This window comes from Lepidochelys kempii, chromosome 7 (genome assembly GCF_965140265.1).
Source record: "Lepidochelys kempii isolate rLepKem1 chromosome 7, rLepKem1.hap2, whole genome shotgun sequence".
NCBI classification, from domain to species: domain Eukaryota; kingdom Metazoa; phylum Chordata; order Testudines; family Cheloniidae; genus Lepidochelys; species Lepidochelys kempii.
In genome coordinates, this window is record NC_133262.1 from 22,614,587 (window position 1) to 22,630,482 (window position 15,896).

Here is a 15,896-nt window from a genome sequence, read left to right on the forward strand (position 1 = left end):
CTCTCCCTCCCTGCTGCCGATCCGCTGATGGCCCTTGCGAGGAGAGGGAGAAGCGGAGCCGCAGCGCCCTTGCTGCTCCAGGGAGGAGGCAGAGAAGAGGTGGGGATGAGGCCTTGGGGAAGGGGGGGGGGTGGAATCAGGGCATATCCCCTCCAGGCCCCTGCTGTGAGCCGCTCTGGGCAGGGGGCTAGGAGCACCCCCAGGACCCTAGCCCACACCCCCAGCCCTCTGCCCTGACCCCTACACCCCCCACACACCCCAGCCTCCTGCCCTGACTCCAGCACCCCCCTCACATGCCCCCAGCCCTCTGCCCTGACTCCTGCACCCTCCTCACACACCTGCAGCCCCCTGCCCTGACTCCTGCACCCCCCACACATACCCAGCCCCCTCACACTCCATGTCCTGACTCTTGCACCCCCCACATTCCCACCCCCACCCTGAGCACCAAATGGGAGCTCCTGCACCCCCCACCCCCCTGACATTCCCACTTGCACCCCTCACACCATATGGGAGCTGCCCTGATAAGCACTCCACACCCAAACCTCCTGCCCCAACCCTGAGCCCCCTCCCTCATTCTAGCTCCTGGCCAGACCCTACACCCCAACCCCCAGGCTGTTCCTTCACCCCAGCCCTGTGCTCAGTGCACTCCCACCCTCAATTCAGTGCAGAGAGAGAGGAAGAGAATGGGCTAGAACCAGGGAGAAGGTAGGTACCCACTCTATGTGGGCAGGGCCAGGATCCCAGACTGGCAGCGGGACCCTGGCTGGCAGGAATCGGCGGACGGAACCCCAGACCAGCAGCGGGCTGAGTGGCAGTGGGCTGAGCCGCTCAGCCCGCTGCCCGTCTGGGGTTCTGGCTGCTGGCCTCTTGCCAGCCGGGGTCCCGGCCGCAGGCCCTGCTCAGCCCGCTGCCGGCCTCGCTGAACGGGCTGGTGGCATAAGATCAGCATTTTAATTTAATTTTAAATGAAGCTTCTTAAACATTTTGAAAACCTTGTTTACTTTACATACGACAATAGTTTAGTTATATAATATATAGACTTACAGAGAGAGACCTTCTAAAAAATGTTAAAATGTATTACTGGTACGCGAAACCTTAAATTAAAGTGAATAAATGAAGACTCGGCACACCACTTCTGAAAGGTTGCCGACACCTGCTCTGGGGTATGCTTAACAGATTCTCCAGATTGTTACTGGAAGTCTGGGTGTAAGTTTCAATACATGTGTGTCAAGGCAAGGCAATCAGCACTAGATCTGAGATGTGGGAGTGATGACAGAGGGAGGAGCAAGATGGTTTTTATGGGAGGTTTGCACGGTTCTCACTCTCTCTCTTCTTGTAAGGCTGCCTTTGTACTCACAAAAGACACCAGACTTCACTGTCTCAGAGGCTGACGTCCTCCATTTACACAGAACAAATACAACGCACTGCGCCATTGTCCCTTACCAACATGCCTTGACTATAGGCCTACAGACACCATTCTAGGGGAGAGAGCGCCTCTAGACTAGCCAGTAGGGGATGAGAGGGAAGATGGTTCATTCAGTCCTTGGGCTGTTACTCAGTAAATGTGATGTAGACACCTGCCAGCTCCCTGGAGACCTCCTGCCCATTTCACACAGGCCACCCTGGGGGCTGTTAGGGAGGAATGACTTTGTGTATTGATATTTCTTCATCTAAGTCTATTTTCCCAGTCATCAACCTGCCATCTCAGCACCTTATAGACTCTGATGGTGCTGGTGAGACTAACACTGTGTCCCTCAGTCATTATCTTTGGGCTCCCAGTTCCCCCTCACAGACTCTTGCTGGTGCTTCCACACTGCAGCCTGAGTGACTCCTCAGGATCTGTGGGCTCCTTGCTAGGTGACGCTGAGATCACCTGCTAAACCAAATCCAGGCCTCTCACCACAGAGTGAAACCAAATGCAGGCAAGCCTGACTTCTACTTGGGGGAAGTTTGAAGGTAAGAGACAGACTTTCTCCCCGATCCCTTCGGCACCACAAAGAATTGTGTGAGAATGTCTAACTCCATCTGATAATCCTGTCACATGGCAAACAGCCTAAGATACATCAGCAACAGAACTCACAGCCTTTAACTCCCCAAAGCAAGGACCTCTGCCCAGTGAGTTATAACAGCCCCTGTGTTAAGTAAGCCACTAGAGCAAAGCAAACAGCTGCTTTGGCACAGTCCAGCCTCTAAAGGGAAGCGTTGTACACACAAGTAGGTTGGCTGGAGCTGGTACTTGGGGATATATAGTACTTCATGGGTGGCCCCAGCAGTTTCTGCAGCATTTCAGCTTTAATTAAAGATAGACAAATAAATAAAGTGTTTGCCCTTTCTGGTTGCAGAGGTGGCATGATGCAGGGCTGTCTGCCTGAGTCTGCAGGCAGCCTGAAACAATAGCTCTAAGAGACGGATAAGGCAAGCCCACTCACTGAATGTTGACTGAAAGAAACCTCAGAACAGCTGTTTGAATGTTAACATGCACATCACTGTGGATCATTTTAGCAGGGACTGTCAGTTAATCCAGTAAGGTGGACAGCACTTGGAATTGGGAACCGTATTTGTGCAGAGCATTCACTCCTTCTCCACAGCCAAATCAGCTCATTAGAAGAGTGCCATATCTCTGAGAGCCATCTGCCACCTTGGCCAAGTCCCCACCTCCTTTCATACCACAACCACCAGCTTCTTCACAGTGCAACATTCACTGTGTTTTCAGCTCACACTCTCCCCATCTCCTCTCTACAGCCAGGTGCAGTTACAGATTCTTTGCAGTGCAGATCAGGTTTCTTGGTGGCAATTGGGACCCCAGGTGGCATTTTCTACCCAAACAAGGCTTTCTGCTCCTCCAACAAGTGGCAGCAGCAGTAGGGGTGATGCTCTGTATGTGAGTATTGCACAGGATCGATTGCACTCCCATCTGGTTTAAACGGGAGAGAGTGATTGCTGTGATTTAGACTTTCAGTTCCAGCTAGTTTTATACTAATCTCTTTCCATCTGGAATTGAAAAAATATAATATCAGGTTAAAAGACATCTTTTGTGTCCTCTCCTAGGATGATAATCAGGCTTTACACTTACCTTGCAGCTTTCATCAGAGAAGAGGGTTAAGTAGCATTATTCCTATTTCACAAATGGGGAAACTGAGGCACAGAGTGATGACGTGACTCGCCACATGACTCACCACATGACACAGAGTCAGGAATAGAATACAGGTCTCCTGACTGTAAGTTGCCTGTTCTAACCACTGCACAGTTCGAATTCTTGTTTCTATAATTTATTTTGTATGAGGAGAAGTCACCAGGATAGTTATTTCCAGTACCCTCTCATCTGCTGACTCAGTTTCCAATTCCAAGTGTCATTCATCATATCAGATTATCTGGCTGCTCCTGCTAAAATTCAGCCAGTGGATGGAGCTGCACCAAACCCTTTAACAGGTCAGATCTGTTTCCTCATGGCATGCAACATGAGGGGAGACAGAAGAGACACAATAGTTCTGTTGCTTTCTTTGGTGCATACAGGGAAGCCCATTTAAAATTAAAATAGACGTGGCAGGAGCTGGTGTAAATAATGCATTTGTGGTGCACTACACAGTTTACAGAGCCTGTATTCACTGTTTAATCTTATTTAAAGAAACCCAGCCCTGCCTGCATCATTAAAAATGCATCCTGGTTTCAACTTCAACATAGACATACTCACCACTGAGAAGCAGACAGCTCGGATACTGTTTTCATGTCTTCACAGTCTCAGCTGGTCCTAGATACTTTCCTACAGGGCGCAGTGAGACCTCTGAATCCCATGGAAAATTCATACCTTGGCTCTGTGCATCTTCTATACGGCCCTTTAGAGCTGTGCATTCTGCATAGGGGCCTGGGATGGGAATCAGGACTCCTGGGTTCTATTCCTGGCTGTGCCATCGACTCATTGTAAGGTCTTGGACAACTCACTTCTTGGCCCTTTGCCTCATTTTTCCTGCCTGTAAAGTGGGGATAATCATAGTTATGACCAGAACGCTGTACAAAAGAGATCTCTATAGATGTGTACATGTAGCTAGTCAGTAGGAAGAGGCCATCTGCTGGAACATAAGAATACCAAGCACTGTTCAAGGTGTAAATTCAGTAAACCACCTCTGAGCACTACAAACCTACCTCTGTAAAGTGCTTAGCCATCTTATGGAAAGTGCTATACAAGGCCCAGAGATGCAGCCAGGTGCTGGAGTCAACAGGACCTGCTTTCAGACCGAACACGAGTTAGTTTTACTATTCCTTCCCTTGCATCCCTCCCTACATCTCAGGCTTTCTTCTCACCCTCTCACTGTGTGAAGCCCAACAGCTCCCAGCTGGCTCAGTGCAGGCTGTGGGCTGTAAGATTCTCTAGGCAGGCCTCCTGTGTGTGTGTCTGTGCAGGACAGCCTACACTTAGCGTGGAGAGACAGCAGCCTTGGAAAATAAATCTTTCACACACTGCAGTTGTTTGCTCTGGGATTTCCTGGCAAGCAAATGCCTCCCAGACCAGGAGCCCTAAATAATCATCTCAGGCCCCAAGGGGCACGGTCACACCTTCTGCCACAAATTTCACACGAACACAGACATTGTACATGATTCAGTTGGCATCTCTGGCTGCTGACAGCGGTGTTGTAGCAGACTGTCTGTGGCCTCAGAGGCAAGGGATGGAGAGAACCTCGCTCCCTGTTCCTGTCCCGATGCAGGATTGCTCTGTACAGCTCCTCTCTTCCAGCTTGAGGCTGTAGCACAAAGTCTCCCTCCTTGGGAAAACAGGCTCCCACACAATGTTTGCTCTTCATTTTCATTCCAGTGACACAGTTTCAGGGGCTGGCATTTCATGACTGGCTCTGTGATGGAACTTAATTCGTCTTGCATGATGTGCAGTTGATGATGGGGCCTGGGGAGGGGTTAAATGGGGGCAGGGGTAGGAGGGGGAAATGTACTCCAAGGGCCTGACTGCAATTTGCAGTGTCTTTCTAAACGGTATAAGCCACTGGCTCAGATGAGCTTGCTGGAGGGGTGAGGTTTGGCACAGGGGGGTCTACAGCAAAGCTGGCTGTAGTACTAAACACCTGCTTTCCACCAGTGGGCGCATCTCTCAGATCAATTGTTCTAGCAATTAATAATTGCAATTACCAATAAGCAGCTCCACCCTTCCTATCAGTCCTACACCAACAGAGCAGTTTATGTTTGGGACACACACAAAGTGTGCTTTTTAACTTAGTTGTTACTTGATTGAGTCTTAATTGAAATTCCCGTTCAGGTGAAAAGAAGAAAATCCTGAGATTTTACAGACCAGTTCAATGTGGGTCCTTACACAGCGAGCACTGACCGTGGGACCCAACGGGCAAACAGTTTCCGAGTTGTACAGGTCAGTGCTATTTTCCAGGACTTCGCCCCTTAAAGGAATGGTTCGTAGAAGAGGAAAACTCTGCTCCCTCTCGGAGGGAGCACAGCAACTGTCATTCTCAAATCCATCTGCCATTGCCAAGAGCTAATCACTCCCGTATTAACGGCATTTCATGCTTCAGCACATGAGCTGGTACAGTAAGTGGAAAGGGTTTTTTCTTTTAAGGAACAGTGGTGCTGTCAGCTGCATATCTGAATCTTGATGACGCCCGCGTTCCCACGCACTGCCTGCCAGTTCATGACCGCAGCTTCCATCCAATCAGAGCAGAGAACAGTCAGTGTCCCATGTTCCTAGAGGGTTTGCCCTTGTAACGGGTCTGGAGACTGGCTCCCTTGGGTTAGCCCCAGAACAGGTTCAGCACAGGGCAGCAGCCCTGCCCTTCCCCACAGCTCTGCCAAAGCACCTACAGATGGCCTGCATATCCGTCCCCCATTCCAGTGCTGCCAATTCACTTGGCCTTCCCATGCTGCTCCAGTCCCAGGCTCGCCCCACATACCTCTGCAGATGCACCTCACTCCTGACCTGCAGGGTCCCCATGCTGTTCCACTCCGGGCTCCCCTAAGAATCTGCCAACCTTACCCTGCAGTGATTCCATGCTACACAAATAACCCCAGCTGAGGCCACTGCACTCGTTTCACTTGTGGCCCAAAGCCAAATACAGTCTTCAATGTCTCCAGTGGTTACACCCACCTCCTCCTCCAGTCTCTGAGGGGGCTAATCAGGGACAGCGATGGCTGAAGGGATGCTCCCCTGTCCTCTCCCCCATAGATCCCTTGGGTACATGGGGCAGGGAAAGGAAGCTTGCAGCACAGCCGCTAACAGTCTGGTTTGGCTGGGACAGTTCTGGGTTTTGAAAACCCATCCTCGTCCTGCTGTTCCAGCCAGTGCCTTGGGACCATGGGGCAGGCAGCTTCTCAGCAGCCTAGCTCTTGCAGGCTGAATATCATGGTTGCGGGCAATTGGCTCCCAGCTCTAACCCCCAGTAGCTTTCTCTAGAGCTGCCCTCAGCTGGAGCTGGGGAGCCTGATGCATGCAGTGGAGAGAGGCAGCCAGCAGGGAGCAGAGGAAGGGGCTGCTGAAAAGCTGGAAAGGAGTCTGCTATCTGTGTGAGCAACAAGAGATCATTCCCCAGTGGGAGATGGGGCAAGTCATGCAGGAGGAGAGCCATGAGGGAGGGAGAGCATTAGGCAGTGGGGTTTTATACCTTCTTCAGAAGCAGCTGGTACCAGCCATTGCCCGAACCAGGATACTGGACTGGATGGACCTTGAGTCTGATCCAGTCTGGCAAATATCCGTGTAACAGGGAGGGATGAGGGATCTGGGAGTGAGGAGGTGGGCAGAGAATTGGCAGGGAGAGAGGTATCTTGGGAGAAGTTTGAGAGAGAAGCTGAGGCTTCAAAGTGATGCAGAGATGTGGGAGAATGGGGGCTGGGGGATAAGAATAGCAAATGTCACACCCAACAGAGAGAAGGGAAAGAGGGAGATGGAGACAAGAGAAATAGACCCACGGAGGGAGGGGAGAGAGAATGGGCAAAGCCAGGTGCGGTGTAGCCAGGGGTTGGGCTGAGGTGCAGACCCATGACAGACGGGAACTCAGCCCCGAGAGGCTGAGAACCGTGTCTGAGATGAGAAAGCCCCAGCAGATAGCAGGTTTAGCTGGGACTAACCTCCAATCACCCCTCCCTGCTTGCAGACCAGTCAGTCCCAGTGTGTTACTGACACGGCCCCATTGCCACACCGCCCTGGTGCTGCATGTGTCCGTAATGGAATCTCATGGTAATTAAGAGGTGTGACGCTACGGCCGCCTTAATTCAGACATAATGCACTGCAGCGTCTTCTTAGCAAAGATGCGCTAAGTGAGCTGGACAGGTACCTCCTTCCCAATGAATTAGTCACAAGCAGGAGTAAGCGAGGTTAAAGCTCTTCACGTGGGCCATTAAATACTGAAACCAGCTGGCCATCTTCCTGACATCCCCACTACAGGGTGGGTTTGGGGCAGGCCCTACAGGGTAAGCCAACTGGGCAGGTCCCCATCTGCGGCCCACTCGCCCTATATGGCCAGCTCTCCTGCCTCTGTGTACCCATTACTCCCCACCATCTGCTCTACCCTGCCTGTAAGCCTTCTCAGACCAGGGTGATCCCCTTCCACATTCCAGACTCCTGTTTGTGGGTCTCTAATGACCCTGTCCTATATGGAGTCAGGAGTTGGAACCAAAGGAGAACTTTCCAGGCACAAGACAGCATGGGGGGGAAGAGCCGGTCTCTGCCGTGATGCTGAACTCAGACAGGAATGGGGGCCAGCTGGTTTCAGAGCTGGTTTCGGAGTCACAGCGTGCTGACTTTGCAGGGCCATCTCGTCACACCAAAGGAGCAGACCCGTGTTCTCGTGACGTATTGACCAGCCCACCTGCCTTGGTTCCCCTCAAAAGGAAGGGTCCTTGTAACTGGCATGGGCGTGGCTATGCCTGCACACGCCCAGTGTGAACTAGGGTTTCAGCGGCCTGGACAGACTCACCAGTCCACGCCGTTCTCTCCTGAGTGCTTGCTGTATATTGTAATGTCTAGTCCAGCATTGACAGGGCCTGCATATGTGAAGCTCCCTCTAAGGAGCTGATAGCAGGCCATTTGTTAGGGGCACATTAATTGGCGGTGTTTAACCCTCCTGGGAAGCTGGAGTATAGTTTATTCTGTTCCTATTGTGCTGGGTGATCAAAATTAGAGAGTTCTAATACTCAGTCAAACTAGCAATGAGGAGCTAGCAGAGAGGAAAGTCATCTTCTTCTTCCCAGGGGGCCTGGGCTGTTTCCTGTCCCTGAGTGAGCAATGCAGGATATATCTTTCCATGCAGCTCCTGCCTCATCTCCCCAGCCCTCCCTCTCTGCATTAGGATTAGGCCAAAAAAGCCTTTTGTTTGTGACCATCCTCTGCTGGCCGATCTAATTTGGGTTAGAAACAACCCAAGCTTTAACCCTTTACTCCTGAGCCAGTCTGCGTCCTCCCCTTCCACCTCACCCCAGAAACACTGACCTGTCAAAGGCCAGGGCAGTGACAACACCTTGCATGTCTCCAGTGTTTCTCATCCCAGCATCTCACGGAGAGTCAGTATCAATACCACTAGTGGACAGCGCTATTCGAAACTGAGGTAGAGAGAGGGAAAGTGACAGCCACAGTCACACACAGCAAGTCAGGGGCAGAGCTGGGGAGAGAATGCAGATGTCCTGGCTCCCAGGCCTGTGCTCTTGACAGTAAGTCACACTGAGATTAAACCTGCCACCCCAGGTTACAACTGTATGTCTGCCAGCTCAGTGGGGAGCTCTCCCGCTCCCACCAGGCTTCTCTCCCCTCTGCCCACCAGACAGCTGTTTCTAGAGCATTTCCTGGTCCGTCCCCCCCACCCGCCCCACTGGGCCTCAGTCCCAGCCTTTGCCCTGCTACCCCACCCTGCACCTATGTGTTAAGCCCTGAGCAGGGAGTTAACTCCTTTGTTTGCCAGCAGTCAGGGAGGGTCACTTATCCAAAAATAATAATAACCCTCAGCCGTTTCCTGTCTTATCGCTGTGGGTTGTGAGGTGATTTGTGGTTAAACAGGAGTGCTTCTGCCTTGGTAACCCACCCTTCATCCCTTCCCAGCTCAGTGCAGGATGTACAGATACACACCAGGTGGCTCTGCTAGAGCAAAGAGTTGCTGGTGGAAAATGGCGAGATTATGATGGGGGTGGGGGGCTGCTAACATTCCCGTTTCCTTCCACACACCAGCTCCTTCCCCACTTTGGGGAATGAGGCAATTCCCCCAGGAAGCAGATCCTTCCCCTCAGTGAAAGACCCTATGCCCATCCCACCTACAGCAGCTCACCCCACTTGGTGAGAGTAAAGGCACCCTCCACAAACAAACTCCTTCCCCCAGTTTGAGACAGCAGGGCTCCCCTCCAGATTGCATCTCCCCCCCAGAACGATGTCCTCCCCCCATAACACACACACTAGTGCCTTCCCTCATTCTTCAGAACACAGACTAGCTGCCTCATGGGAAGGAGGATCTCCCACTTCCCCAGCCCAGAGTGGTACCAACCTTTCCCCTTCCCTCGAGCTGACCCCAACCAGAGTGACCTTTCGCAGCAGTGCCGAGACTCACTGGCAGGATCATTTTACATTAGGGATTAAACCCACATGCCCCCAGGCATCTGCCCCAGCTGTTAACAATGCCTTTGACCCAGGTCCAGGAGGCCAAGAAGGCAGCTGTCCAGAAATAAACTCCTTGCTTCCCTTCTACTACCAACCACAGCATACAGACTCCCAAGTGATCAGACTCCATCTGTGCTCTGATCAATAGCCAGAGCTGTTGACTAATATTCACCTCCGTGGCACATATATCTTCACGTTGACTTTCAACTTAAGTATGTGGTTAAATAAATGCTGAAAGAGAGAGAGAGAGTCCACATTTGTGCGTGTGTGTGATTTGGAAGGAGGGAGGTCATTATTAATAATAAATAATATTTTATAATTGTTAACACTGATTTTCACTGTATAGTGCCTCCTTCTGTCCCAGACACACAAGGTGCTATACAGCAGAATGAAAACACCGACTGTGTGATAAAACATCACCCTCTTTAAAACATAAACATACACAGCCCACTGTCCACTCTTGCAATTGGCGAATTCACACCACACCACAGGGCAAACTGTTTGCAGAAGACACTGCGATGGAGGTTGGGAGATAATGCACGCCTGTGAAACGAGCAATTAAGGCACATTAATTATAATAATAATAATTATCACAAAATAGCATTTTATGGCACAATATTATGCTGAAGGATTTACAACATACTGATTCATGAAGTTCATAATTAAAGTTATTTTAGTTTCTAATTTCATTTTAATTCCATTCCAATAAAATATATGACAAATATATTTTTTTAAAATCCAGAAACCATCACTGAAGACAATTTCCCTGTACAGAGATGTTATATTATAGCACAGCCATCCCACGAGAAGCATCACGAATCTCAGTAAGGAGGAAATGTCCAGCTATATGAAATATATTCCCTTGGTTCCTGTGCTCAGGACTCACTCTAGTGGCTAGTTCCCGCAACAGTAAGAGTCTGTTACTCCCTCCCCAAGAAGAGTTACGCCTACGAAAGTGGCAGGAGTTGGTGCTTTTGGTGTTGAACACCCCTGGTTCAAACCCCTCCCCCCAGGATGGTGTCTGTGTATATGAAGCTGTAAGTGTGTAACATGTGGATGATGTCCACATTAATAAAATAGCTTTATGCCCATTATGTCTCCTGAAATCCAATAAGCCAAATATGCCCTCTTAGTTACCTGTATTTGCTTTAATCAGATCAGAATACCAAGAAAAAGAAAGTACCCATGCATCAAGTTAGCACAGAGAGCGGATTCTTAATTACAAGCGATATTCAGCACCACTTCATTCTTACCTCGAGTCTCCAGCCTTCTCCAGCTACCACAGACTGACAGGCAGAATGAAACGGTTCCGTTTTATCAAAACAAAACGTTTTGATGGACCCAACACTATTTTATTTTATTTTTATTTATTTCATTTTGTGCAAAATGTTGAAATATTTTGGTTTTCTCATTTTGAAATAAGAAAATATTTGAAATCATAGATTCTCTCAGGAAACAACAAAATGCAGCTCCTGCCCAGTTCCACGGCAGTCCTTGAACAGGCAGTAACCACGTGTCGTCTCTATAGCCATTGTTTTCAAAAGTAGCAACTGATCTTAAGTGCCTCCATTTTGGTTGCTCAACTTGCAACGCGTGGGGCCTGATTTTCAGAGGTGCTAAGCACCCGTTGATCCCATTAATGTCAGGTGCAGCTATGGGTGCTCACCGCTTCTGAAAATGATGCTCAAGGCGTTTCCAAGTTGGACACCTAAATTGGGGCCTTTTCGACAATTTTGGGCCATATCTTTTAAAGTTCCATATATCCCAAAATACTCCAGCCCAGCCCACTAGGCCTCCGCTCCCCTGTGCACTCCCTGACAATCCAACAGGTTTCCCCTCTCAGAACCAAACCAACAGTCACTGCTACCAGACCGATACAAAAACCAGTGTGCCTCACACCCACCAGTTCTGTCTGTGTTCTACTGTAGGTGCCCCCTTAAGAAGTCAGCCCTAGTCCTTGAACTGGGCTAACATCACTGAAGAGGCTGGCGCACAGACAAGGAATAAGCCAAGGAGTCATAATAACATCAAGATCTAATAGAAACATAGGTTGGAGGGAGAGGAAAATCAAGGTCTGGTAACTGGAAAAGAGGGAAAGAAATATTTACCGGCTTGGAAAGTAGCCTCACTTGGTAAAAGCATATTAGTAATACTGTATCAACCCCACATGGGCACCTAGGACTTCCTGGCCAGGGCTAGACTCAGAATCTCTTGCTTCAAAATCACAGCTCCCTACCATTTAACCTAAATAAGAATCACCACTGACCATTTAGCAATATAAGATTTATGACTCCCAGAATTGCAGTTCTGACTCCATCCTGTAGAGGGCATTGGTTCTCATACACTCCAGCCAATATATTACAATGTGGTGGTGATATTTGCCAAGCTTGCAAAGGGTAAATAGTCAAAAACTGAATATTTGTAAAGTACTTAGGAGACAGGGTTCAGGGCATATAAATTAATATTGTTATTATTTAGACAGGGCCATGGATGTGCTTGGTTTATAACTGACCAATATGAAGACAGGGTCCCTGCCCCAAGGTAAAAACAATCTAAATAATTAGTATTTTAAACACTGGAGAAGGAAAAATAGATCATTTGAAACCAAAAGAATGTGGTAGTGTCCTTTTAAATTGCAGCTCTGCATTCCCCTGAAAGATTCCCCCCCACCCCCACCCCACCCCTCGCTGCCTTTAATATGTCCTCCACTTGCCTGACATTGAGGGTAGCTGAAATCTGAACACGGAGGACTCCATTTTATTGTGTTTGAATAACAATAGCTGCTTAGCATAAATAAATTGCATTTCCCCCCACATTTACAAGTGAGTTTCATAAAAGGGGAAACTCTAATCTGCATTGAATACCCTGGCCACCCCCCAGTCCAGGGCTACACACACAAGCAATCATACACATGCAAACACACACACACACACACGAGACAGGCTGAGTGAAACACACTCACAGTTAGGCAGACACACAGGGCCCTCTCCAGAATTGCCCTACAGCCACTTTGTCCAAGGATGGGTGCAAACCCCACCCCCTACCCCTACCCAGGAACACTCCTGGGCATAGGGGACCCCTAAACCTGATGCAAGCTGGCTTGGCTGTGAGCGGGGGGCATGGCTGAGGCAGTCCCACGCCCCAGCTATTCTGCGCTCCTGCAGCGGGCTGTGACAACTACTGCAGCTGTAAGTTAAGGCAGCCCTCAGGGATACCTTAGCGGCAGCCTCTGAATAAGGGAGGCACAAACTGTCCCCCTTATGTCCCAACACAGGCACCTGCACAGAGGTGAATCCCCCTCCCCGCCCCCGTCAGATATACAAACACACACAGCCAGGAATGCACACACCATTGATCTCACATTGTACTGCACGGCCAAACGTGAGTCACAGCTGCTTCTCCCCCCACTATTATGGAGCCATTATGCAGCTAGCACAGGAACAGTGCGGTGGCAGTGGCAGGCGAGTATACGGTTTTCCCATGAAACACAGCCAGTCTATTTCCTTCCTGTAAGGGCAGCACAGCTCCCTCCCTCTCCCACTCCCCACCTTTCCCTCCCTCTGCCACCGGCATCTGCGCTCTCTGCCATGCAGCCAGGATCACAGCAGCACCCCTGTGCTGCTGTCCAGTTGTTGCTTCGCACCAGGCTGTGCCAGTGAAGCGAGAATGGATGAGGAGGGAGAAGGCCTTGGGACACCAGCAGCCCATAGTGTTCAGTCTGGGCCATGAGGACTTCCAGATCTGAACCCTTCCTGCAGGGGTTCCTCTCTGGGGCCCGATTCAAACCCAGCTCTGGTTTTCCTTAGTGCATCTTCTCTTTCACTGTGGCCTTCTGGCTAGATCCAGAGCCTGCATTGGGCTAACCAGCTCACAGAACAAGCAGGTGTTTGCAGGGGGTTTGGTGCTTTGGCAGCACTAAATCTGGGCAAACAATTTCTAATGAACAGCCCACGGATTTCCTCCTCTTGTCTGCATGTGAATTAGCCACAAACAGGGTGTGATTCTCACATCTCTGCTTACTGTTCACAGGGCTTCAATGAACAGTTTGCACCGGTGCTTAATTTGTAACGAAAGAGATGCCCAGGCTCAAGCAATTTTCTTACTTTCATAACTAATGCAGCAAGCCCAGAGGGGCCGGGGCTATGAACTGCCAGGCCTAGAGGTGCCGGGGCTCAGCCCTGGCAAGCCCTGGCACAAATTAAGCACTGGTTTGCCCAAAGAGTCTGAGCTGGTGGGCTATTTGCCACCCCGGCTTTCACTCACACCGTGTGAGCTGCATTTCCTGCTACACTCCTCTCACCCCACCCCTTGGTTAAGGGAGTTACACCAGCTTGGCCTCAGACTCAGCAGGCCAAGCTCAGAGGTGATGCATCAGGGAGGGTGGGATTTGCACCAGTAAGTGGGGGTGAATACCTAAGATTCTGTGTCAGTACAACTTGCATACAGTAGGCCTGATTTTCCTCTCACCTACCCTGGTGTAACTCCATTGACTTCCATGGAGTTACTCCTGATTTACACCAGCATCAGTGAGAGGCGAATCTTCATTGCCCTACACCTTGGGCCAAGTGGGTGTAAAACATGGCCATTCTGATTTGGTAGCATCTGACACCCATTTGGCCCTGATGTAAATGACTGCAAAGGATACAGGGCAAGAGTCCCGAAGCATATGCCTACACAGCAACAAGACATCCGCGGCTGGCCCATGCCAGCTGACTCGGGCTCGCGGGGCTCAGGCTGAGGGGCTGTTTCATTGCTGTGTAGACATCTGGGCTCGGGCTGGAGCTCAGGCTCTAGGATCCTGTGAGGTGGGAGGGAGTCTACCCAGCAATGAAACAGCCCCGCAGCCAAGCCCCTTGACCTGAGTCGGCTGACATGGGCCAGCTACAGGGTTTTCTTTGCTGTGTAGATATAATCAGAGAAGTGTAAATCACACCAGCTTTAGATTCCCCCCAAGCCTGCAGTTCCCCTGAGGATGAGCAGAGAACATAGCCCCAACCAGGGACATAGCCAAGTTCCAAACTCCAGCATTAGGCATCTAGATACTTCAATGAGTGGAGATAGATCAGATAGTTACAACATCCACACACTTGTCGGAGCCTCAGCCTAAGCCTTCAATGCAGGTACACATACCCCTGTGTGAGCTGCATCTCTCTCTCTCTCTCTCACTCTCACTCTCTCACACACACACACACACACACAGAGCCATAGTCCATGCTTCTACAGGAACCATAAGCCAGAATCTTCTCTCTAGATCAGACTTTAAGCCCAAGCATCAGCCCCTTTGCCTGGCTGTTCCACTCAGTGCAGTTACACTGATGACAAGTTTATTCCATGCTCGTGTGGACGGAATGTTTAATTATAGAAGGAGTTAGCTGTAATTTACCAATTAATTAGGCACCATTATCACTCCCCCTCCCTGATCCCTGCTTCCTAACTAGGTGATGCTTCACAATGGCTAAGCCACAGTTATTTGTATAAAACACACCATCCGGAAGTCTATTGCTGTCATACATCAGAGGCACAAGTCATCAGCTGATAAGGGTGCTGAGCAGGCATGTACATGGGCAATTCCTGCTGCATCAGGGTGAGTGGCCACAGAGGCTTTTTCCTACGTACGACCAACCCTTTCTTGGGAGTGGTGGGATGGCAGGGCTGCATGATGGCAGTTTTTATTCCCATCCCCACCACTGCTCGCTGCTAACACTGGCCAAGATTTCTCTCTAGCAGTCATGCGCTGGATAGGGTGTGAAGGGCCAGGGTTCTCTGGGTGGTTGTAGGTTACCCCAACACATTGCTGACCATCACTAAGCTTCCTAGGACATGTGGCTTCCTGGATAAGGACTGCACAGAAGCACTGGCTCCTGCCACTTCCATTGTTAGGAAAAAGCCATCAAGCACATTTCAGGTGTCAGGATTTAAAAGGACAGCAACATGTACAAAACAGTTGAATATTCTGTGCTCCCACAGCTTATCATCAAAGGGACTTGTGCTTTAACCAGGGCCGAAGGAGTCTGCAACAGAGACCCAGTCCTGCCCTTACAACAGCCCGGCACGGTGCCACATGAATGCCTGTGATGTTGTAAATACAGTATTATGATGTCACTGCTGGATCACTGGGCAGCAGCAGCTGGAGCTGGGGGAAAGTGAGTGCCCTGAGCAGAATACAAAGGATCTTTGATGGCTGGCAAACATGAGATGGTATGTGACGAAAACAGCATGGAGGGTTACAGTTCTTGAAAATCATCATCACCATTACAGATGGGCCAGAATCAGACCCTGGATCCAATCCCACCCCTTTGGGTTATTCCAA